This window comes from Cricetulus griseus, chromosome 5 (genome assembly GCF_003668045.3).
Source record: "Cricetulus griseus strain 17A/GY chromosome 5, alternate assembly CriGri-PICRH-1.0, whole genome shotgun sequence".
Classification (NCBI taxonomy): Eukaryota; Metazoa; Chordata; class Mammalia; order Rodentia; family Cricetidae; genus Cricetulus; species Cricetulus griseus.
The window spans coordinates 140735581-140762089 of NC_048598.1; positions in this window are offsets into that span (position 1 = coordinate 140735581).

Consider the following 26509-nt stretch of genomic DNA (forward strand, 5'->3'; position numbering starts at 1 on the left):
AAAAAAATAGAGTAGTAGAGGAAATTTATATAACAAAAAGGTGGAATATATATATATATATATATATATATATATGTATGTATATATATATATAGTGTGTATGTGTGAATTTACCAAAAATAATTTCCATCACTGTCAGCATTTTTGAGGCCCACAATGTTGCCCTTTGTCTGGATATCACCTATCCAATCTTTACCCATCATCACTTGTGTTGCTGTGATGTTCAGCAATCATCCACAAACCTTATATTATTTGAAGTGTTGTGTCTCCTAATGAGGTGCAGAAAACTTAGTGATAGTTTTCAGAAAAATATATTCTTTAATAATACCTCTGAATCCACAAGTGCAGTGGACTCTGCAATTGACTCTGAATTTGGACTGAATACATGTTTCTTTAATGAAGAACTCTTACCTTAGTGGTAAAAAAAATAGAGGAACGAATGAAACATCATTGCACAATTTATTCACTGTTCATTCTTTATTTTCTTTTTTAATTAATTTTACATACCAAACACAGTTTCCCTTCCCTGCTCTGCTTCCATCCTTTCCCTTATCTCCTTTCTACCCAGCCCCCATCCACTCCTCAGAAAGGGTAAAGCCTCCCCATGGGAGTCAAAAAACCATGGCATATCAAGTTGAGGCAGGACCAAGCTCCTCCCCCATGCATCAAGGCTGAGGAAGACGTCTCACAATAAGGAATAGGTTCTAAAAACTCAGCTCATTCATCAGGGATAGATTCTGGTCCCACTGCTAAGGCCCCTAGGAAGAGACCAAGTTATACAACTGTTACTCACAACCGGAGGACTTACGTCGGCCCCATGCAGCCCCACTGGCTGTGTCTAGAGTCCTTGAGCTCCACAAGCACAGGTCAGGTGTCTCTGTGTGTTTTCCTGTCATGATCTTGACACCTGTTGCTCATTCAGTCCCTCTTTCCTCTCGTTGACTGGACTTGAATATCTCGGCCCAGTGCTTGACTGTGTGTTTCTGCAACGGCTTCCACCAGTTACTGGATGAAAGATCTATGATGACAATTAGGGTAGTTACCAATATGATTACAGGGGAAGGCCAGTTCAGGCACCCTCTCCACTGCTGCTAGGACTTTTAGCTTGGGTCATTCTTGTGGGTTCCTGGGAATTTCCGTAGCACCAGGTTTCTCTTTCACCCCATAATGGCTCCCTGCATCAAAATATCTCTTTCATTGCTCTCCTTTTTCGATCCTCCCTCAGTTCAGTAATCCTGATACCTCATGTTCCCATTACCCATCAACTCCCCTTTACTCCCACCTAGTTTACCTCTATTTTTCCTTTTCTTAAAGATATAACCTTTCGCACATTTCTTTATTTTCTGAGAATTTTATTTACTGAGGGTTTTAATGTGCAATCAAAATGAACATGATTCAAAGGGGAAAATTTTTAGTAAAATATATATAAAAAGTAATAAATTATTTGTGAGCTTTTTGCTGTCTAATATATATATGTACATATATATATATATATTACATAACTGAGGTCATATGTTAGAAATAGTGTGGGTGATTAAATCTATTAATATGTCATATTGAAATTGTATTAATGCAGCATGTGAAATACTTTTCTCTAGTGAAATAAAAACAATGTATTTGTGTGTCAAGTAAAATGGTTTCAGCAACCTATTATGCAGTTAGGAAAAGTGCCTTCCTTTTCTTGAGCTTTCAGTTCTTGCATTCTACTTTCCTTTTCAGCTGTGCTCTAAAACAGAGACCTGAGAATGTAAGATGCAGAACTATGACTGGTATTGCTGATGGATATAATTCTGTAACCTCCTTTTGTACAAAGATCAGAAGTAAAATCAACCCTTGATAAAAAGGGTTGCTCTGTGGATATAATAGTATAATACTATGAAATATAGCACACAAATTAAACATTTAAAAAGACACAGGGATCTCCATGAATTTTGTTTTTGTTTACCTTGTAGTTGGTTTAAGTGGACTCTCTCTCTCTCTCTCTCTCTCTCTCTCTCTCTCTCTCTCTCTCTCTCTCTGTGTGTGTGTGTGTGTGTGTGTGTGTGTGTGTACACATGGAAATGAAGTAAGGGAGAGAGAAATAAGTAGTAGAAAAAGAAAATGACAGGGGGTATTTTTCAATTGTTTGCCCACTAATAATTTCAAGGATGAACAGAATGCAATAAAGCTTACTCAAGGTTCATAAAGGTAGGAAGCAATTAAACTGTAATTTATTAGCTTGAATCACAAAGAAAATTTAAAGAAAAACCCCTGTTTCTTTGACTTCTTTTTAAAAGCTTATTTTATAACTTTCATCAAAGGAAACAATATATACCCTTGACACATATATTTTTGTGAGTGCAGCTCTCCTCCCACTTCTGTATTTGAAAATATTTGGTTTTTGTGGCACCATAAAATAATGATTGAGTCAACTCGAACAGTTTTTAATGCAATGCACTGAAATATCTTTATGAACTATTCATAAGACATATGAGAAAACACAGGTTTTAGTGAAATGAAATGAGAAAGATAAATTGAAGAAGGCAAAAGGTCAGAATTGCCTCTACCACAACTGCATGAACTGTGCAGTGACATGCATTCTGATTTGGACAGAGAAAATAATAAAATCTAGAATTTAGATATCAAAGTAAATACCAGGTGTACCATAGTGAAACCTAGTGCCAGATAAATTCTCATGACCCCTTCTACCAGGCTGAAAGTCTGAGATCCAGGAACTATATCAATTAGGCAACTATGGAAATAAATGTACTACCATTGTCCCAAGTCCCCACCTGCTAAGGAACAGTAAATCAGTGTCACTACTGTACATTGCCTTGGCATTTAAACTGAGGGCTTTAGCTTCAATGAGAATCCAAAGGCTCCTACACTCTAGCCAAAGCTTGCATAGAAAATCACTGATGGGTCCTGGCAAGAGATGAAGATTTGCAATCTGGGTGATAGGGTCAGATATTAGGCAGTATTATTTACAGATGTGGAGTGAAGCTCTGACACATCCTTAGGCAAAAGATGGATACACCTTAGATTTGCAGACAAGGCACTTCCACTTCTACTCTTTTCCAGTCTTAAGCAGTAAACTCTATAAAGAAAGAAAATTACATAAAGTTATTTGGAAGGAATTAATTTAACGCCTTTTATGCTTTCCTTCCCCTCTACAAGTCATTTTTCTATAAAGACTAGATCTTTGAGACTAAACACTGCAAAATCTTTTGTTTTCTACACTATTATTGCTTGTATTTTTGTGAAATAATCTCCATCTGTTATAAAAAAGAAGTGTCTTTAAATTTGGGTGACTACAACACATATCTATGTGAATAAGGATGAATATTTAGTATTTAATTAGGGATTATGATGGTTACCAAAATAAAGATTGCAAGTTTTCCTCCAAGATCCGTGGCTTCACTAACCCCAGAGAATTGGCCAGGTTTCCAGTACCTTACATGGTTTCCCTCTTGAGTGATTTTCAAGTCCAATAAGAATATTGTTGATTAGGGAAAGGTAAGTGTGTTACTACTGAACCTGTATGATTATTGTGCCATGCTGATTGGAGTTAATAGGTGTGATAGATGGGCAGGAGTATTGATCTCTTTCTTACATTGGAAGCTTGCATGGCACTAGAACTAGCCACAAAAGTCAATTCTCAGGGAGAAGACATTCAGGTCACATCTAACTCAGTTGTTTTGCATATGTATTCAGCAACAAAGACCTACTTTTCTTTTCTGGAAGGTAACCAAGAGCAACAGTAATAGCCTGTAAAGTTTTGAGAATCTCCAGGACAATTCTGACGATGTACCCAAATGAGGGGCTTCTAATACCTGCTGTTGATATTTTGTTAGATAATTATTGGCTTTTGCAGGGAGCATTGTCAATTCAGATGGTAAAATTTCATTTAAACTATATATGAATGTGCATGAGAAAATAGAAAAAGGAAAGGATAAAACTTCCCTGAAAATTTTCTATGATAAATTTTAATTTCTTATGTAGGACAAAACTATCAAAAGTGTAGAAAACAAATATATTTGTTATTTTTCCCTTTAATATTTTCTTTTTAAAAAATTGTTGTAGTTGCTTCCTTCCCTTTCCGCCGACCCATCAGCAACTAGATGAGTGACCCCCTGCTTTTACCCAACTCCTGTCCAAAGCACCATTCACCCAGATCCCCCAGGCTTGTGCCTTCTTGAAATAGACACGCCCAGGCAGGGAGGAGCTCCCTGAATCTGGGTACAGGCCACTCTTCCTTCCATTCCCGGTGACCGATCCGCCAGGAGGTGAGTGATCTACCACTCTTACCCAACTCCCTATCAAAGCCCAATCCACCCCAATCTCTCCAGGACTGCTCCTGCTTGGGGTAGACCTACCCAGGCAGTGAGGAACCCCCAGAGCCTGGAAACACCCCACTCTTATTTCCTGCCCTGCCCCCACACACCCGATCCCTATTAAGGCCTAACTCCTTCAGAGTGAGGAGACTACAAGGAGAGGCAAGACCATCCAGAGCTTCACACATTGAATTCCTGGCCCACACACACTACTGCGTAACAAGAGAAGATAGAGAGACCCTACCTGCACTCACTGGAAAAAGATATGGGAAGAAGACAGAACTCGCTCAACAACAGAAAGACCAATATGACACCACCAGAATCTAGGGACTCCACTCCAGTAAGACCTGAAAAGTCCAACATAGTGCATGAAGAAGAGATGGACCTCAAAAATTATCTCAGCAAGATGATAGAGACCTTCAAAGAGGAAACAAGAAAATCCCTTAAAGAAATAGAAGAAAAAGCAAGCAAAAAATTACACTACACGAAATGGAGGAAAAGACAAACCAAAAAATTCAAGAAATAAACAAATCTCTCAAAGAAGCTAAAGAAACCCAAGATAAAACAACCAAACAAGTGAAGGAAGCTCTTGAAACAGTTCAAAGCATGAAAGCTGAATTAGACACAATAAAGAAAACACAGAATGAGGCGATGCTGGAAATGGAAAGACTGGATAAATGATCAGGAACTAAAGACGTGAGTATAACTAATAGAATCCAAGAGACAGAAGAGAGAATCTCAGCTATTGAAGACTCCCTATAGGTTGATATATTCATCAACCAAAGAAAACCTCAAGTCCAACAAATCCCTAACACAAAATATCCAGGAAATATGGGACACCATGAAAAGACCAAAGAATAATACACCTAATACACCTAATAATACACCTAAGAATAATAGGTGTAGAAGAAGGTGAAGAAGCACTGCTCAAAGGTACAGAAAACGTATTCAACAAAATCACAGAAGAAAACTTCCCCAACCTACAGAAAGATATGCCTATGAAAGTACAAGAAGCTTACAGGACGCCAAACAGACTGGACCACAAAAAGAAGTCTCCCGGACACATAACAATCAAAACTCCAAATCTACAGAATAAAGAGAAAATATTAAGAGCTGCAAAGGAAAAAGACCAAGTAACATATAAAGGCAAAGCAATCAGAATCACACCCGACTTCTCAATGGAAACTCTGAAAGCCAGAAGGTCTTGGATAGATACCCTACAAGCACTAAAGGAACATAGATGTCAACCCAGACTACGGTACCCAGAAAAACTTTCAATCATTATAGATGGAGAAAACAAGATATTCCATGACAAAAACAGATTTAAACAATACATATCCACAAATCCAGCACTACAGAAGTTTCTGGAAGGAAAACTCCAACCCAAGGAACATAACTACATGCACAAAAACACAGGCAATAGATAATCTAATTTTGCCAAACACAAAAAGAAGCAGGAGGGCAAAATCCACACACAATGACACCACCAACAATAAATCCAAAACAAACAAGAACCAATGAACAATGGACATTAATATCCCTAAATGTCAATGGTCTTAACTTACCCATAAAAAGATATAGGCTAACAGAATGGATACGAAGACAGAATCCATCCTTCTGCTGTTTACAAGAAACACACCTCAACTTCAAAGACAGGCGATACCTCAGAGTAAAAGGATGGGAAAAGATTTTCCAATCAAATGGCCTCAAGAAACAAGCCGGTGTAGCAATCCTAATATCTAACAAATTGGCCTTTAAACTAAAATCAATCAAAAGAGATGAAGAAGGGCATTTCATACTCATCACAGGAAAAGTCCATCAAGATGAAATCTCAATCCTGAACATCTATGCTCCAAATACAAAGGCACCCACATTTGTGAAAGAAACATTACTAAAGATCAAACCACACATGAAACCACACACACTTATAGTAGGAGACTTCAACACCCCCCTTACACCACTAGACAGGACCGCCGGACAGAAACTTAACAAAGAAACAAAGGATCTGAAAGAAGTTATGACCCAAAGGGGTTAATGGATATCTATAGAGCATTCCATCCAAACTCAAAAGAATATACCTTCTTCTTAGCACCACATGGCACCTTCTCTAAAATTGACCACATAGTAGGCAACAAAGCAAACGTCCATAGTTACAAAATAATTGAAATAACCCCCTGTATCTTATCAGACCACCATGCATTAAAGCTCAAATTCAGCAACAATACAAATGGCAAAAAACCTGCAAACTTTTGGAAAATGAATAACACCCAATTGCACCATTCCTGAGTTGAGGAAGAAATAAAAAAACAAATTAAAGACTTCCTAGAATCTAATGAGAATGGAGACACAACATACCCAAACTTATGGAACACTCTGAAAGCAGTGGTTGGGATAGAGAGAGGGTGGGGAAGTGGAAGGAAGAGAGGGAGGGGGAAATGAGATTTGTATGTGAAACAGATTGTTTGAAATATAATAAAAATAAATAAAAACAGAAAAAAAATGAGTTCTACTTCCCAAATGACTGTAGTTTCAGGTAGTATAAATGTAATCAACAGAGCAGGTTATTTCAAAATAATCATCTGCATACTTTTTGTAGTCTATGGTGCTTGGTTTTGGATCTCTGTATCTGTTTCCATCAATAATTGGATGAAGATTCTATGATGATAGTTGGGTATTCACCAGTCGGTTTACAGGAGAAGGCCAGTCCAGACACCCTCTCCACTATTGCTAGAAGCTCCAGGAATTCAGCTGAAGTGCGGGAGGAGGAAATACATGAGCAAGGGAGGTCAAGATCATGAAGAGGAAATCTACAGAGAAAGCTAAACCAAACTTTGCGAACTCACGAACTCTAGGCCTACATCCATGGAGCCTCCATGGGACTGAACTGGGTCTTCTGAATGTGGGAGACATTTGTGAAGTTGGGTCTATTTGAGTGACCTCTGACTAAAGGACAAGTATCTATCCCTGGTGTATGAATAATTTATTGAAGCTCATTCCCTTTGTTGGGATGCCATGCTCAGTCTTAATGCAAGGGTAAGGGGCTTGGTTATGCCTCCACTTAAAAGGCCATGTTTTGTCCATCTCTCAAGGGAGCCCTCACACTGTGGGAGAAGTGGATGGGGGACCTAGGTAGGAAGATGAGGGGTGGGAGGAGGGAAGGGAGGGAGAGCTGTGGTTGGAATGCAAAATGAAATTAAAAAAAATAAACTTAAAAAAGAATAGAAGATACAACATCTCACAACTTAAATTGCTTTCAAATATTACTAGAAGTGAGATCTTTATAAATAACTAGATCAATTTCTATTTTCCAAAAGTATATAACTTTTCTTTTTGATGAAGATTCTTAAAAGACCTATATATAAAAACATCATTTTAGAGAAATAATACTGAAACAAATATATATTTCAATAAGAGAAAAATCAAGCTGAAAGAGACTAGAAGTTTGGTAAAACTTGGCACAAAATGCATTTTAGAGAACTTTAGAGATTTATAAACACATATGATTTTGTTTGATTTTGATTTTAGGTTCTGGGTTGTTTTTTTCTTGATAGATAATATTAAAATGAGATGGAAGTACTGAGAAAGAAAAAACTAATAACCAATAAACCTACGGTGAAAATTCCTCCAGTTTTAAATTCCCTTTTATGAATAAGAGGTTCATCTCCAGAGCTGGCAAGAGTGATAGGCACACAAGTCAGGTGTCCTTCATCTGGAAAGGCACTCCTATCAAAAACCAGACCATCTTCCAGTGAGGCTCATTATTATTTTTTCCTATTATTTAGACAAAGCATCATCTCATCCTTATTCCTTCTTTGAACTAAAGGACTCATCATCTTCATCTACCCAATCCCATATGTCCAGTCATGTAACATGAATAAATAAATAACACTGAGACTGATACTGGGATTCAAATTTCAAGCTGAATATCAGAAAAGCAAATTAGCTGGCCATTAGAGCTTACTACAACCTCAGGTTGAAAGGGCTGATCTATGCACAAGCTCTTCAGCAAGTCTCAAACTGCTGCTTCTCCTCAGCATTACTGGAAAGCAAGGTGTGTGCCTGGCTTCTATGGCCTGTGGCTGCTTTTGCTTTCTGAATCCCCAGGAAAGCTTTAATAAATAATAAACAACACATCACTACACAGTCTTTCCTTTAATCTTCCTCCATTGCCAAATCATCTCAAGAGCATCCCAAACTGGGTCTTCACTCATTAATCCACATTGTGCAGTTGACTTCACAGGACTCCAGATGGTGAACCTATTCTTTGTCCTTTATTAGCAAATTATAAATCTATGCTCTTTGAATTGCCAGTGTGGACATGACTACAGTGTTCCGCCAGTGTGTCTTTCTGCTTCATTCTTCTCAAGGGATATTTCTACTGTACAATATGTGGTATAAACAACTACAGGGTATACAAGGGCTGGGAAAAAACCTGACACAAAATTTAAGAAAAAAACAGACTTTAAAATGTATTTCTTTTGCTGAGTTGTGATGGAGACCCCAGACCTATGCAAAATGTCTAAGTAATTTTTATCAGTTGTTTGTAGTTGCATCTTAGAACTGTTTTATTATTATTATTATTATTATTATTATTATTATTATTATTATTATTTATTTTAGAAGCACTCTTATGTACATATCAATCCCACAATTACCTTGCCCTCCCATCCTCCTGTGCTCCCCACAAACCCCCCAACCCACCTCCCACTGCCTCCCTTGGGAAAGTGAGGGCCTCCAAGGGGGATCGTCAAAGTCCATCACATCATTTGAGGGAGGGCCCAGGCACTTCTTGCTGTATCTGGGCTGTAATAGAGTCCCTCCATAGGGAATGGGCTTCCAAAGTCCATTTGTGCTCTAGGGATAAATACTGGCTCCACTGTTAGAGGTCCCATAGACTGTCTTGGCCTCCTAGCTGGCACCCACATTCAGAGGACTTGGTTCAATCCAAATCTGGTTCCCCAGCTTTATGACTAGGGTCTCCATGCTCTCACTAGGTCAGGTCAACTGTTTCTACGAGTATCTGCAGCACCATCTTGGCTCTTTTGCTCATCCCTCCTCTCTCTCCACAACTGGATTCCAAGAGTAAGTTCAGTGCTTAGCTGTGGGTGCCAGTTTCTGCTTTGAACAGCTACAGGATGAAGGCTCGAGGAATTGTAACCAAGGTAGATACCAATCTCAATACCGGGGAAGGGCATCAATGGCATTTTCTCCACCACTGCTTGGATTCTTAGTTGGGGTCATCCCTGTGAATCCCCTAAAATTTCCCCTGTGCCAGACCTCTCTCCAAACCTGTAATGTTTCCCTCTATCAAGACATCTCCTTTCTTCCTGTTCTCTATTCCTCCCCTGTCTTAGTCCTCCTGTTCTTCCCCCTCCCTTTTTCCTTTTCTCCTCTTCCTACCTCCTTCCTCTCTCCCTCCACATGCTTCCAATTTGCTCAGGGGTTCTTGTCTCCCTCCCCTTTTTCAAGAGACGATGCAATTTTCTTTTGGGGTCCTCCTTGTTTCCTATCTCCTCTGGTGGTGTGAATTGTAGGCTGGTAATCCTTTGCTCTATGTCTAAAACCAATATATGAGTAAGTACATACCATGTTTGTCTTTTTGTGACTGGGTTACCTCACTCAGGATTGTTTCTGAGTTCCATCCATTTGCCTGGGAATTTCAAGATTCCGTTTTTTCCCGCTGAGTATTATGGATAGAGAAAATGTTGTTCACTTACACAAGGGATTACTACTGCTCAGCATCTTAGAACTTCTATGTTGTTTCAACTCTCAACCCAACTGTCTTTGCTACAAGATATTGCTTCAGAGAAAAACATGTTTCTTCCTCTTCTTGCTGTGGCCTTTCTGTCCATAGTCACAGTCCTCTTTAAGTGGTAAGCTGCACATTGATTTTTCTGTCTGGGTAAAAATAAATCACTTTCAAGTTTATTGCATGAATGGTTTCCAGATGTGTATTAGGTATTTTCTTTTTTTCCCAATGGCCTCTACCATTTTCTCTCCAAGTTCATGTGTTCTTTTTTATTTTTGCTTTAAGCTTACTGAGTTCACTTAGTGCAACATATATATGTGCATTGTAGGCGCACTTTACCGGCTCAGGGGTCCCATCACTGAAGAAAACTGACTTTCTCTCCCCCAGTAGCCAGATATTGCCAATAGCCCCTCAGCTAAGAGCGGAACTTCACAAGCAATTCAATTTCCTCTCTCTAGAGCCCTGCAACAAGTAATCAATCCTGCCATTTTGGGTAGGCTGATCCTATACAAGTCTTGTACATGTCATCACAGCAACTCTGCATTATCTGGCAGAACCACTCCCTTGTCAGTAATGGTGACAAAAGTCTGTAAGAAATGTGGGAATTGAAGAAAGTCAACTTATATTAGTTACCTTTCTATTGCAGTGAAGTCTGCTGACCAAGTTGTGATAAGACAAATAAGACCAAGGCAACATAAAAAAGAAAGCATTTAATTAGACTTATGGTTTCATGGGGCTAGAGTCCATGATGGCAAAGAAAAAGAAGTCATGACCAAGGGATTAACTGAGAGCTCACATTTCAAAATGGCAATCAGGTAGCATATAATATATTGTTAATGCCAAGTGTCTTTTGAAACATCAAAATGAACCCTAAATGAATCCTTCTCCAGCTTTCTAATCTGTCTCAGTCTGTTCCACCAGCTGGGGATCAAGTGTTCAAACATATGGGCCTATGGGGCAATTCTAATTCAAACTACCACAGATTAGTTTGTTGAAAGGTTCATTTTCTCTAACATATACTTTGGCACCTGACATTTTTATTTAACATCTCAATGAGAGCATGCTTTAACTTACAGAACTTAAACTTCAACTGTTTGTCATCTATTGATGTTCACCTCAAAATAAAAACACCATGCTTGCAGAAACTAGTTTAAAAATAGTAGATGAAGTGTCATTTTTATAAAATATAATAGAAACTATTTGACCATTAGTAAACATTGGGGATTATAATTAATATGCTGGAGAGACAAAAGTCATTTTTTAGAGAAAACAACTAAGCCAGCACATCTTATCCTCCACATGGCAAGGTGCATAGCTTTTAATGAACTAAAAATTCAGTTATTTGTTTCAAATTTTGTTTTTGCTCAGTGGCTTTTAACAGAATGCAATGTCTCATTTTAGATAAGTACAAATTTTCAAGTGAAGCTAAAAGGTCACAATTCCTATCCTTTAAGACATTTGAAGGAGAATGTGCCAATTAAAATAAGATTGTTCTGACTTTTAGTCAGAATCAGTCTGTGGCCCATCCAGGAGATTGCAGAGAACATAATTATCCAAGAGGGGTGTATTTCCAGTGACAGATCCAGTTGAAGTCCAAAAGCAAGGAAGGGCTACCCAGAAATGTCCTTTCCTGTTAGTCGTTTGAGACCAACACATTAGTTTTGAGTTTAGCAAGAGCCTTGGTGAACCTCCCTCTGATGCAGTTATGAACTTATGCCATTGTCCACTTGATGGAGGTTAATGTGGTGCTCTCACAGCACATCCATATTGTTCTCCTTGGTTTTTATATAGTGAAAAACAAATCTGACTAATGTTTTCCCTTACATAGTTTTAAGTTCACTGGATTTCTTATTTTTCTCTTACTAAAGAGACTCATTTTTGAACAAATTTTCCAAGCTAGTATAGTTGAGAAATACATAAAATGATGTAATACCTTTATATATGTCTCAAATGTCACAATGGTATATGGTAGTAAATTATCTTAATAAATACACCTTATTGTGAGACTTATAAAAGCCACAAACTTTGCAAACTTGTTTGGATTTTTTTGAAAAAGAAATGCTGTGAAAATAGAATTCTAAATAAAAGCATTAAGAATATAATGAAAAATGTTTTAATTTTTGGCAATGAAAACATTTACTTATTTCCTTGAATATATTATTTTACATAAGCAGAGACATATTTATGTGGATTTTATTTTTATGATAATTTCTCATGGGCACAGTATTATTGTAGTTTGTTTTACTAATGGGTACAAATTAAAATTTATAAACTATACTTAAATTCCTAACTTTTACCTGTGTAACCTAATGTATGATATATTTAGAAATAAGAACATTCTCATTAAGAAAGACATTATTTTTTATTTACTTAGTGCACTAAGGTACATACACTAAATCATCTCATTTTAAGATATTTATACTTACTATTTTTCTTTCATCTCAGAATATTTACCACCTAAAAATAAATTGCTTTGTTAAATATCTGCTTTTGACTAGACACTGGCTACATTTTTTTAGCTTTTCAGCAAACATTAATTTGCAATGGCATTATCTTGTTTTCTTGATGAAAGAGCAGATGGTGTGGATAACCATTTCTCTAGATATCATTTGAGTCAGCCTTTCAAGGACCAGATGAATCTGGAAAGGTTTATACTCTGTCTCCCAGAATCCTGGAGCAGGGAAGGCCTACTAGTAAAAAGATGGAGGCAAAAACAAGCCACCTGGGGAACAATGCAGTTTGTTAGGTCTATCTAGTAGTTACAGCCTGAGTAATTGCAGGGTGCTTGCTATGGGAGCAATTCAATTTCCTCTCTCTAGAGCCCTGCAACAAGTAATAGATCAGACTAGCCACCAATGAAAGAACTCATGTTCCACAGTCTTACATCTGGCAAGGGAAGCAAAAATGACCAAAGTGAAGAATCAATCTCTTTTATGGGCTCTATTGGAAAACCAAAGTAACATCAAACAGTACAAGACTAAGTGACCTACCTTGGGAGGAATGCCGTGTATCAATTCTCTGAGCATGTAAACTGCTCAATGGGCCCTTAGTTGAATGATACAAGACTTGTAAGGAGACTACTGGGAGCAAGGTGTCTCTTCCAAAAGTGCACTGTTTTATGCCATTATCATCTACATTGGGCTGTGTAAACAAGGCTATGCACTCCATTTTCTCCTTGATTGATTTCTAAAGAGTGGATACTGACTTACTGATTCTTCATTTTTGTTGTTGTTTTTGTCTCTAATGTGCCAGTACTTTTTTTTTTTTTTAGTAAAAGATAGTATTTCCTTTTAAGGAATTTCATTTTATAAAGAAATTTCCTGAATCCAGTTTTAAGCCTTTAATGAAGCTTAACCCAAGTTGTGCATCCAAAATTGGAATTCTTTTAGAGAATTTCTGTGATACAAGTATTTAATGTAAGCACTAAGATAACCAATCAAAAAAATCAAAGGAGTAAAATGTAGATAAGATAGAAAATGATTTAATCTTAAATTGGTCCCAATGATTGCATTTTTCTCCTTGTAATATACTTTATGAAAGACTCGGCTCTCTGAATATAATTACATTGTGATGATTGCAAATGAAAATATAGCAGGGAAGGGGAAAGACATAGAAAATCTCATAGAAATGACTTTTTATCTCTCTTCTACTCAAAGCCATGATTGAGGCCAAGTGAAAGGTTAAACGAATACTCCATTGAGACCATTAGCGAGCATTAGGCAGAATTTGATGAAACAAAGGGCAATGCCACCTGTATTAAAGGAAGGAACCCCAGGGACCATAAAGTCAAGAACAGCACACACACACATTTCTGACAGCACATGGCATCCATAAATGTTCTTACTTTTATGTTTGTATGAATCAGTCCAATTTTTACATAAAAAGGAATTACACAAAGTCTAGGTTTGTGAATGAAAAATATGGAGGGTAGAAATTTCCCAAAGCAATAAAGGTCATCTGTACAATTATCTTGATATTTAGGGATATCAAGTACTGCTGTTACCATTGTTCTGCTCACAACACTTACAGTCTCCAACAAATAAGAAAATGTGCAAACTTCAAGGGCAGATGCATCATGGAAGCAACACAGTTCCATTCTATGCATGTGACTCTTCTAGGCCCTTGGGTACAAAAATATTCATCAAAAAGTTTTTATTATGTATGCTCTTTTCTTATTTTACAAGAGGTTGGAGCATCCTGGCTTTTAAGAGTGTATTATTAGCTAGATATTTTCCATTATTGAATATTCAGTGTAAGAATGCTGACCCAGCAAATCAACATCTTCTGTTTTGTAAAGATATTTCAGAATAAAGCGAGAGTTCATTATTCTCTGGGGGCTTCATAATAAGGCTTTTGCATTACACCACTTTAATAAAGTAATAATAAGCAGCAGTCTTGGTGAAGAGGCTAGTAGGTGCTATATACTCCTGTTACATATTAAAACAGTGTAGACCATTCCATTAAAATAAGCAGAAGAAGGCATATCTGTGTCTCCCAAAGTTCAGCTACATATAATTCATTGTGAATAAACTAAGACAGTTTACATACATTTGGTCATAAGAGTGATATATGTACATAAATACATATGACTTTTAGTTTACATTTATATCTAATTATTGTCATGTACAGTTAAACGTGCACACATCAGAGGATAAATGAGAAATGTTTCTAAAAGTTTGAGACTGCTTTTGCTGAAAATAAATCTCTATATGTTTATATTTGTCTTGAACTAGACTTAAGGGATGATGAAAATGCGTCCTTGTAACTCCATTTGAATATTTAACTGGATAGTATTGCAAATATCAATAACAATAGTATTACTTCAGAGAGTATATTGAGTCTTAGAAAAAGTCAAATTTATTTATTTATTTATTTATTTATTTATTTATTTATTTATTTATTGGTTTTTCGAGACAAGGTTTCTCTGTGTAGCTTTGGAGCCTATCCTGGCACTCGCTCTGGAGACCAAGCTGGCCAAGAACTCACAGAGATCCGCCTGCCTCTGCCTCCCTAGTGCTGGGATTAAAGGCATGTGCCACCAACGCCCAGCAGTCAAATTTATTAATACTTACTTTGTAGCTTTCATGGAAGAAACAAAAATCTTTAAAGAAAGGAACTGGTATAATATTGATAAGAATAATTACATTTACTTAGCACTTGTGACAATTTGGGAACTATTTTTAACCAAACCATATGTAGTAATCAGTGTTAACTACTACTATTTACGTATTCCAATATACAAAACTCTAAGACAGGTAATAAACAGCTCAATATAAGAGAGTTCTGTAATGTCATATTTGCAACGTGATCACAGGATTATTTTTAATCTCAATACATATATGATAAAGAAACAATCTGCCTTATACTTGTAAAGATGAATGTAAAATGTTGCAAAATATTAAAAAACAATCATAATATAAAATTATAACACCAGGTTAACAGTAGATCAGTTTTTTGTTAGATATAAGACATGTTCTTCAAGATGGAACCTAAACCCAGAAACGTCAATAAGACCAAGAACCTGAGACTAAATAGGGCCATAGAGGAGGACTTACATTATTTTGCTAAATGGAAATGGTATTAAAATGACTCCTAAATGGCTTATTGCTGTATCCATATACTACTGAATCACTCACCACTTCTCAGAGAAACTTATCATTTTGGTAGATGGTAATAACTGAGACCCACAACACACAGATAACAAGAGATTTTGGTATTCAGTAACAAGTATGATGTTTATTTTACCCATATGCCTTAAATTTCAGTAATGTGAAAGAGAGCAAGGAAAGATTGTAGGAGTTGGAGGTAGTAAATGACTTAAGGGAAAGTATATTTTCTAGACACAAAGTAAGTATGTACATAGAAATTCACAGCAATTGTCACAGTATTCACAATAACTGAACATAATCAAACTAGAGCATGGCATGAAATCAAACTGCAATCTAAGTAGCCACTAGCATTTGATTGCTACAGGGAAAGGGAAGTCAGTTTTGTTCAGTGTAGTGATCTCTGGTTTATTGCCCATATGCTATTCCAGGAGAGTCCTTAAATCCCGGAGTAGTTGCCAACATAAACTGGACTTAATTGGAGAAAGAGTGTGAAGAGAGAGAGAGAGAGAGAGAGAGAGAGAGAGAGAGAGAGAGAGAGAGAGAGAGAATGAAGTTGATGTAGTTGAGAGGGAAGGCCCATAATGAGAAATATATTGCTTGTTTTTAATGATAATTGATTTTTTTTTTCTCATAATTGCTGTATTCTGATTGCAGTTTCTTCTCCCTCCTTCTTTTTTGTTTCTCCCTACTTCCTCTCTCATATGTATCCTCACCCTTTCTGTCTTTCTAAGGGATAATAATAATAAATTAGATGAATAAAAGCTAACACACTAGAATAGGGCAAAAAAAAAAAAACAAAAAAAAGAAGAAAAAGAGTCTGAGAAAAGACACAAGCAACAGACACCTATTCTTTCGCACACTAAGGCATCTCATAAAAACACTAACCTGGAAGTCATAGACTTGTGCCATGAACCTGAAGGGTAGAAAAAAAGAGAAGAAAAGACATATATCCAGGTAAAATAAAACAAAATTTAGAAATAAGATAAAATTTAAAGAAATTATGAGGACCCATCACATAAGAAGGAACTTTCAAAGATGCCATTGAGTTCATTTACTGTTTTCCATCAACTGCTGGACATAGAGCCTATCCTCAAGAGTTTGTTTCCCCAGTTAGACTCCCTTGCAGGCAACTATATGGTCATTGCAAGTGGTTATAAATTAGAGATTGCTGATGGGTTATCGATGGGGGCGTATATCCTGGTAACCTTTCAGTTCTAGGGCCCCATCTTTTACAGACATGTGCAGGCCTTGTGCATGCTGGCTTAATCTCTATGCATTCATATGTCCATTGATCATGTTTATTTGGAAGGCTTTTATTTCTTGGTTTTCCCCATTGCTTCTAGATCTTACATTTTTTTCTGCATGGTTCCAGGACCCATCAGGGGGAAGGATTTGATCCAGACATTCCATTTTGGGCAGAGTATTCAAAAGTCTCTCAGTCTCTGCATACTGTCTGACAGTGGATATCTGTATTTTTCCCATATGCTGCAGGAGGACACTTCTCTGTTAATGGCTGAGTAAGACACTGATGTAGAAGTATAGCAGAATATCATTAAGAGTCAAAAATACAGGTTTTTTTCCTTTTGTTTTTTAAAAAGTCTGAACAAATGCATGTTTGGTTAATGTTGTTCCCAGAAGTCACAGTTTCTTCAAACCTAAATCCCACTTCCAGATGTGGAATAGCTATCTAGTATCATTTCCGTGACTATTGACATTGACCTTGAGTATTGTAGTGAAAACTTTTTGTTGTTATGATAGAAATAGCATGGCCAAGAAAACATTTGGCTAAGAAGATTTTATTTTTGCATGTAGTTCAAGAATACATAGTGTGTGAAGGAGTTGTGGGATCATGCAGATGGAGCAAGAAGCTGAGAGATATCATCTAAACAACACATAGTAAGTAGAAACTGTGAACTGGAAGTGGGATGAGGCTATAAATTCTCAAAATCTGACACTGGTAACAGACTTCTTCCAGCAATGTTCACTATCCATCCTCAAAGTTCCATAACCTCCACAAACAATAACTGCAATAGGAGAGTAAGAATGTAAATGCATGGACCTGTGGAGTACCACCACGATTGTCTATGAGAACTATAGAATATGACCTGGGATAAAGACATGAAGTATTCTGACTATAGGGCATAAACTAATCTGGAAGTGAATTTAAAGTTTCTCCCAGCTGGGTGAGTTTTCACAGAAGACAAAAATCAGGGGAAATGTCACCGAGTTGTAGACCTTGCAATGCTATACTGCTCAACCACTTGGCAAGACATGCCTAATAGTACAATAGTGGCATGTCTGTTCTGGCATCACCAACTCCTTTCTGACGTGAGGCCTGATCCATGGGAAGAAAGACTGTTTGTCATTGTAGAACTAACCAAAACCCAGTAGCTAAGGAGATGACAAGCCATATGAAAGAATCTACTACTAACCTACCTTCCAAAAATTTATATGTATTTGTATTTCTAGACTAGAACAGCTCTTAGCCTTGATCAGAGAATCCTCATTCAGCATCAAGTAAACATTGGAGAGCTGGGACCTTGCTAGGCCATCAATATCACCCCCTACAAGATGCAGGGAACAGCACAATGGTGGAAGTATAGTGGGAACCAAAGGATAAAGAGAAGTGTGATGAATTGTGGTGTTATAGACATAAAAGGATCATTGCTACAATGAACACAAAGTAGCTGTCATTACCTACATGGGGCCTTAAAAAAATATAAAGGGACCAAATAAAACATAGAAACCCAAACCAAAAACCAACCAACCAACAAAACAAACAAACTTGAGGGAAACTAGGATATGGGGATAGAAAGGACACTACTTCAGAACAAAAGAGGTAGTCGATGGGAGAGGATGAGGATGAGAGATGGTATTAGAGGTTGAGTATGGTCCCAGTGAACTGAATACAAGTATAATATTATAACATTAATACAAAATTATATATATATATATGCTAAAAGCCAATTTGTTTATATTTACCATACAGAAATATACTTGTAAAAAGTGAACTCACCTGTTATTTCCACATGGTTATGGTTACATATACTCTTTTGATGTTGTTATTTCCAAACCCCAATTTTGAAGATACCATGGGTATAAGTTCTGAATCCTAGAATTATTTACATACTTTTTTATATGATTGATAACTCTGATGTACTCTTCTAAGAATCTTTTGTCATACATATTTGTTGAAATAATTAGTTACTTCCTTTGTTTCTGGAACTATCAGAAATTCTAAGGAAGAAAGTAGAGTTTTCTCTTGAATAACGACAGAATATGTGTGAATGCAAATCCTATAAATCAGAATGGAGCCTCTATTTCAGTGATCAATTTCCTGTTTGTTCATTATGTTACTAAGATTATTTCTTGCCTTCTTTTTTTTCACTAGTTTATTTTCTTTTATAGCTGTTGGTCTCTGTGTTCATTGGTTGGTGTTAACTTTATAAAGATTTTCTCATGTATCAGCTATACTTTTGAAATCAAGGCAAACAGATTTTATGTGATTGGGTATGCTGCAGTTTTTTTTCTCTTAGACTTTAGACAGTCAATCACATTACCCAAGAGAATCTGTATAGAAAAAAATGGGTTTCTTCCTAAAATAACTCAATCTTTATTGTTTTTAGATTTCTTTTTATTTTCTTTGTATGGTTGTTTTGCTTGCATAGTGTTCACAAAGATTAGAAAGTGGCAGCAAATCCCCTTGGGGATAGAGATAAACAGTTATTAGCCACCATGTGGAAAGATAACAAAGGTCCTCTAAAAATCTCTCAGCCCCTCTTAAATGCTGACCCATCTCTCCATCCCCTCAAAAAATTACTTTTGCCTTACAAAGTAGATTTATTTAATGGACCCAGTAGCTACTTGCGAACCTCTACTGTGTGAGGCATGATTTTCATAAGATGAACACAGTTTTTGTTTCTTGTTTGAGTCTTGTGTATAACTGGAGAGAAGACTGAGGGGCATTAGAGATGGGATGACATGTTTAAATAGGTATAATTTTGTTTCCCATAGTATTTTTAGATTTCATGGGTTCATTTTCCTAAGTTATATGAAAATGACCATCTTCATTATCCTGGTCAATGTTTTGGCTTGGTGAACGGACATGAGAGATAAGAGGCATTAGAAGAAAACACTGTATTTTCAGTAACTGTTGATCAAGTTAAGTGGGTTAGATCTAGAAAGGACTGACTAATGGGGACCCCAAAATAGAATGCAAAGTGATGACAGTGGTGGAAGTATGGTCAAGATTTAAAGTCAAGGGCTACGGTTTACTCCAGATGGCTCAGTTCCTGAAACAAGAAGTAAAGAACAGCAGTGGTGCTAATCTACTCTACTGTGTCAGTTCAAGCCAACTGACCTGACCACGGGAACAAGTAAAGAGCACTGTTACCCTTTCCTGAAGTGAATATTTCAACTTTAAAGTCCTTTAGCATGCTACACATATTCTTACATCTCATATAACCAAATGGAATATTGGGTAAAATGAGCTTCCAAGCTTGCCATTCTCTTTGAAGTAGCCATGTTGTGGAAGGCACAAGGGAAAGTTGAACCTCATAACTGTTGAATTCTTCCTTAGTTGGTGCTCTGCTGCTTAGGTTTGGGTTATTCTTCCTTTCTGACTTGTTATAATGAAGATTTGATTGTTTGATCTATTACTTTGTGTTCTCTGATTCCTCTTTAGGGAGAAATGTGAAAGGAAAATGCTGCTGGAGATCTCCTGGGAGCAACACCATGTATTCTGCTCTCACTTCTATTTTGTCATCCATTAAGGCAAGCTGAAATCCATAACTGAAATGCCTGTTTCTTTAAACTTAGTTTTCAGTAAATCCATACTATTTTCTATACCTCACTCACTCAGGGTCTACCAGTATACCCCTATACCTTCAAAGTGAAAGCAATTTTGAATTTTTTGAAGTTCTTTAGAACACAGAACATTCTTTTAAAGTAGAAGAAAGGAACATTGCTACTGCTCTGGTCCTGAAATTGAAGGACTTGTCTGTGTGTCAAGGCATCTTTATTCACTTTCATGTTTTGTTGTTATTGTTATTTTATTTGTTCAAGCCCCTAAACAAGGGTTATTGCCAAGCAACTTGAAAGGGAGGGCTAATTTATCATTCCCTTAACACATATTCCTAAGTTTTCTCTATCAGTTCAAAGCCAAATTTCCCAATGGAGTACAGGGCACATAATCAAAGGGTTACAGGCCACAGGATCATGCTCCATGCTTTATGAAACCTAAATATTTCTTGCAAATAACTTCAATGATAAGAGATGCAGACCACAGTAGTATTGAGAATGGCAAGTGAAAACTGCATAGATCTTTTTCACAATTAGCTGATAATGCGGCATTCGTGGCAGCCACAATGCAGTGTCTCCTAGCAGATGAAGTCAGGGTGAAAAATAGTGAGGAAAATAGATTAGGAATTGAAAGGGAAGGAATAAAGTGGCTTTGATTAAATCACATTATATGCATATAAACTCTCAAACAATAAGAGACTTTGAACGTTATATGAAAATGATAAAAGAATACTCAAATAGAAGGAAAACTTCAGTATAATAAAAAGTAGGCTGTTCCTGAAGTAAATTCTTTGGGCTATTATGCTTGAATTCTCTGTGGCATGGCATCAAATTCCAGTGGATATCAAAGTTCCCATTGTGGAATTTCTTTCTGCTTCTCCTGGGAACCTTATTATAAGAGCAATCCTTACTTCCATAATCATTTATTTATATATGTACAGAATCTACATTAATTGGAAAATTTATAGGAAATATACATATGTGATTTAAATTCATTTAATTTCATGACTAGGCCTGAAAGCTCATTTAATTTGAGCTGTACCAACCCTTGCCCCAGAGATTAAATCTGGCTTAGAGTAGACCTTTCCCATCTCTGATTTTAAATCTAAATTATACTGATACTTAGACATTATTTATCCTGATTAGAATAAAAATACAACGTATGAAATAAGCTAAAAGTTTGCTTGATGATAAATGAAATTCATTGGATTTTGAGACACACTTGTTTATGATGATAAACAAAACACCAGCATCCAAATGCTCAGGTTGGTGAATGTGGACTCAGAGAAGAAATAACAGATGGCACTGTCAGAAGTCAAAGTCAGGAATTAGCTCCTTAAATTCATGGTTTTCTCTTCTCATAAACAAAAAGAAAAGACATGATTTTCTGTTTATTTGTTTTGTTTTGTATGTGGTAAAATTTCAAAGCACCAAAGAAATAAAAAAAAAACCATATGTATAGCTGCTTCTTGGAAACACTTTAGGGTTTTATAGTTATCTCTTCATAGTTATCAATTCTTAGAAATGAATCCACTCATTGGCTCAATGCTAGGCACGTCTAGGTAAAACGAGTATTTTATTTAGTCAAATAAGATAGACACAGAAAGGAAACTTGTTTTCATGGTCTCACTTCAGTTTGGAAAAGAAGAAAAGACTTCAAATGTGACTACAAGTTAAAGAGTAGCTAATATGGACAAAGGGCTGGAGAAAGCAGCAGGATTTATCTCAAAGACTATAATCAGACTCCAAACAAGTGTAAACAAAGAAGCAATAGTCCTCTTGGAAAACATGAAGAGTACATATTTTAAATTTTACTTGAGTTTTAGTGGATTTAATTTCTCCCATCATTGAAAAATCAATGCAAAACCAAAGCTGCTTTAATCTATACTTTAATCATTTTATTTTTTAAAATTTATTGTATTTAATTATGTATCCTATGTGTCTGGGAGTTTCTGCATGTGAGTTTCAGCAGGTGACAGTCCTGTTTTGACAAGTGTTTTAGGACCCTCTGGAAATGGAACTAAGACACATATGAGCTGTCTGTACTAGGCACTAGTCTCAGGTCCTCTGGAAAAGCAGCCAGTGCTGACTTCTGATCCATCTCTTCAACTCATTGCAATAGCACATATAGTCCCCATCCCATTATAGGTGTCAAATACACACTGCAAAATTTATTTTTGAAAAGTAAAATAATAGAGAATGAGAATCAAACTAGTAAGAGCATGCATGAACCAAAATCTTTAATAAAATTAAAACATTGATTATTGAAAGAAGTGTTATTTCTCAAGATAAATTTTCTTTAAATGACATCCCAAGGTGAGAACAAAAAATAAACGTTAGTGAAAGAAGCTCAAATAACATTAAAATGTTCATAAAGATTACAAAAATTACCAATCGCTATATTTTATCATCTAATATAAAAATTTGTAATATGTTCTTAGCATTATTCTAAACTATATTACTCTACTTGCCGTCATTTTCGATGGTCTAAGTATTACATAGTTTATGAACCACTTGGTCTATCATATTAGCCCATTATCATACCACATCTCTAACAGTGAAAACAATTTATCCCAGAAGAACATTAGTGGTTATAAATGGCCTCACTAAATTTAGGTATGTAATCAAGTTTTATAGCTCTTTTTAAATTTTATTTCCATCCTTTGTGGATGAAACAGTATAATAATGGGGCCTTTTATGTGATCGATGTGCATTTTGTGTCTTTCATTATTGTTTTGATTATTATGGGGCATAGTGACAGTAACTGTCAATAATTTTAACTTCCTTGTTTTGAAACAATATTTAGGAAAAGAAATGTATATGTAAGACATTTAAAATCTAAGTTGAACTGATGAACTATTAATTGTGTTCATCATAAAATAATATTCAGAAAATTAATAGAAATATTAATTGTGCTACATTGCAAACATAGCTATTCATAAAGAGAGGGATGTCTGGGACAGATATGCTTATTCATGATAACAGACATGGGAAATGGATAGAGAGAAGAAAACCCAAGGCATTGATCATGGAATAACTATCAGGATTGGCATTGCAGCTGGAAGCATACCTTGGTGATCACAGAAATCACTTTCCTTTTCCTTCTGTTGAGATATCCACATGATTCTCATGATTCTGCCACACTGAGGGAGAGTGCTTCTCTATTTTCCTTTCACAGTGACTACTGTGGTGATATAACATCACAAAAATTTCTCTTACATTGGAAGAGAGTGGAACATTTGCTGGAACTTCACAATGGCGAAAACTAATACTACATTTTTATATCATTTAAGATTAAACACTGCTATTCTGCTTTGTACTCAGCCTCATTGTTCAACCTGCGTTTAAGAGAACAGTGTAATGACCAACTTTGCTGGCCTCAGATTTCTACTTAAGGGAATATATAGATTGAGTCTTAAGTTATGTATTCTTATGCCCTTGACCCCTTTAAAGCTTATTTAAACAGTTACCACACTGAATTGAAATCTCTGAGAAATTATAAGAAGAATGAACACAATGGTCAAAGCTAAAATGATGAACAAAAAGAAAATATGCTGAACTTCTGTGGACTGTTTCTAAAGAATCTATCAAATATTTCTCACTGACTTTGAATTTTCACACATATGTGTGTATATGTGCTATGGTAATGAATTCTGTAAATAGTAAATAAGTTGAAAGAAAACTTATAAAATGAGTATCTACCTTAGATTCTGGAAGCAATGTTCACATATTGCTTGATATCATTTGTTTGTTTGTCATTTGAGTCATCTGTGGTCAGTTGAGGTCAGGTAACCTGGTCTCATGTAAAAGTCTCTCAAAAACTTTTGCAAAGTATATGTCATACCTTCCCCTGGGGTGCTTCCTGTGCTGTCAATAAATTCAGGGAAATTCCTTTGTCAGGGACATACACACACACATACAAAGAAAGTATCGGGTTTTGGAGAGGAGGGGGCAGAGACATGGATTCAAAGATAGCAGAGATTCTGATTCATACAAGAGACAGACAGGGAACAACATTGGGGCACAGGGAGAGGATAATTCAAATCTGGGCTGGCTTTGGCTAAGTTACTCTAAGTGGAAGTGCTTTAATTGCTTATCCTTATTGTTACTCTGACATATTATTGGTGACTCAGAGTTTGGCATTAATGCAGTTCAACTGATATAGCCCAATATTGATTATTGTCCAGCAGCCTCTGTCCTCCACCTCCTGAAAATCTTCACTCCTGATCATTGCTCCAACCCAGAGTAACTTTTCATTTTTGTATCATTTTTGCTTTAGTAGTTAAAAACCATTTTCAGTAGGTACTATCTTTCCTTTGGCCTTTTGTTCTAAACATTGAATTAAGTATATGGGATATGGTTAACACTTCTTTAAACACACATCAAACTGAATTAAAATCTCAGAGAAAAGATGAGAAGGATAAACACAATGGTCAAAGCTAAAATGATAAGCATCACAGAAAGAGAACTCCCTGAACTTTTGGGAACTGTTTTCAATGAATCCATCATACATTTCTCACTGACTTGGGATTTTCACAAGTTATTTCTTATTTTCATCTAAAATTTATTCATTAGTAAATAAAATATAAACTTTTATCACAGCATGTAATAAGAGATCCATTTGAAATAGTCTTAATTGAAGAAACTGTTCTTAAGGGTCTATAAAATTGACAGATGATATCATTCAAAAATAGTCATGTTTGTTGATATTGAAAAGACCATGGTAGTCAAGTGATTCTTTCTAGATCCCAAACTTGCCTGAATCTGACTGAAACTGTGATGTTGACAGTATATGTGATACCATAGGATTGGTTAACCTATTCATTGGTTGTTGATGATTACAATATGTAATTCATTGACACATTTAATACAAGCAATATGTATTCTAGTAGTGTCTTCTGAAAACTTTTAATCAGTCTCCATTTTTATTGCTTTACATATTGAAGTAACCACACACCTGATGTGGTTAGTGATAACCACTAAGCATGGTTAATATGAACAAGAACATTCAGAAACATGTCTAAAGATGTCTAAAGATCAGGGCTATGAGTAACATTTCTGAGAAGCATGTTATCACTTAAGGCTAAATTAGTATATGCATTCTCATAGTATAAAGGAAAAATTAAACTATATTTTACCTTTAAATGTAAAATGGTTCACTGCAACTGATAAAGTCAACATCTTTCTCATGTTTTACAGTAGTGGTATAAGGCCTTGAAATTTTTATTTAAAATTATTGTACTACTTAATTCTAAATTATAATTTTTGTCTAGTTAATAACTTCAGTGTAACAATGGAATGAAAGTTCACATCATCAGGTTTTTCTATGCAGTCCTGTATGCAAATAATAAAAACTCAGAGACAGACATTGGGATTAAAGCTGAAGATCAGAAAAGAAAGGGGCCAGCCAATAGACTGTTCTCACCTCAATGTTCAGACCAAAAGGGTGATCCACTGAACCTCAAACAGGTCCCAACTACACTGCTGCTCAGACTCACTGTGTTCCTGTCTCCTCCCAGCTTATATCTCTCTCCTCAACTAGCTATATCACTCATATCTCCACCTCCCTAGTGCTGGGATTAAAGGCATGAGCTCTGTTTCTTTTTAGACTGATTCACTCTCATTTAGCCCAGGGTGGCTTTGAACTCAGAGAGATACATCATCCCCTGTCTCCTGAGTGCTGGGATTGAAGGTGTGGATGACTATTGTCTGGCCTCTATGGCTGTGGTTAGCTTTGCACTCTGATCTTCAGGCAAGCTTTATTAGTTTGTAAATAAAATCTAAGTCTAGATACGAATTTATTATTACATTCCTTTTAATTGAAATAAAATTAATTACTTCCTCCTTTTCCTATCCTCCTTCCAACACCTCCCTTGTGACTTCCCTCCATATTTCCCAATATCCCCTTCCTTCAATGCTCCTGTGTCTCCTCCCCTCTCCTTCTCAAACTGATGTCACCCTTTGGGTTATCATCAAACACTATATATATCCTACCAAATCCATTTTGTGTGGTTTATGTATATATGAATTCAGGATTG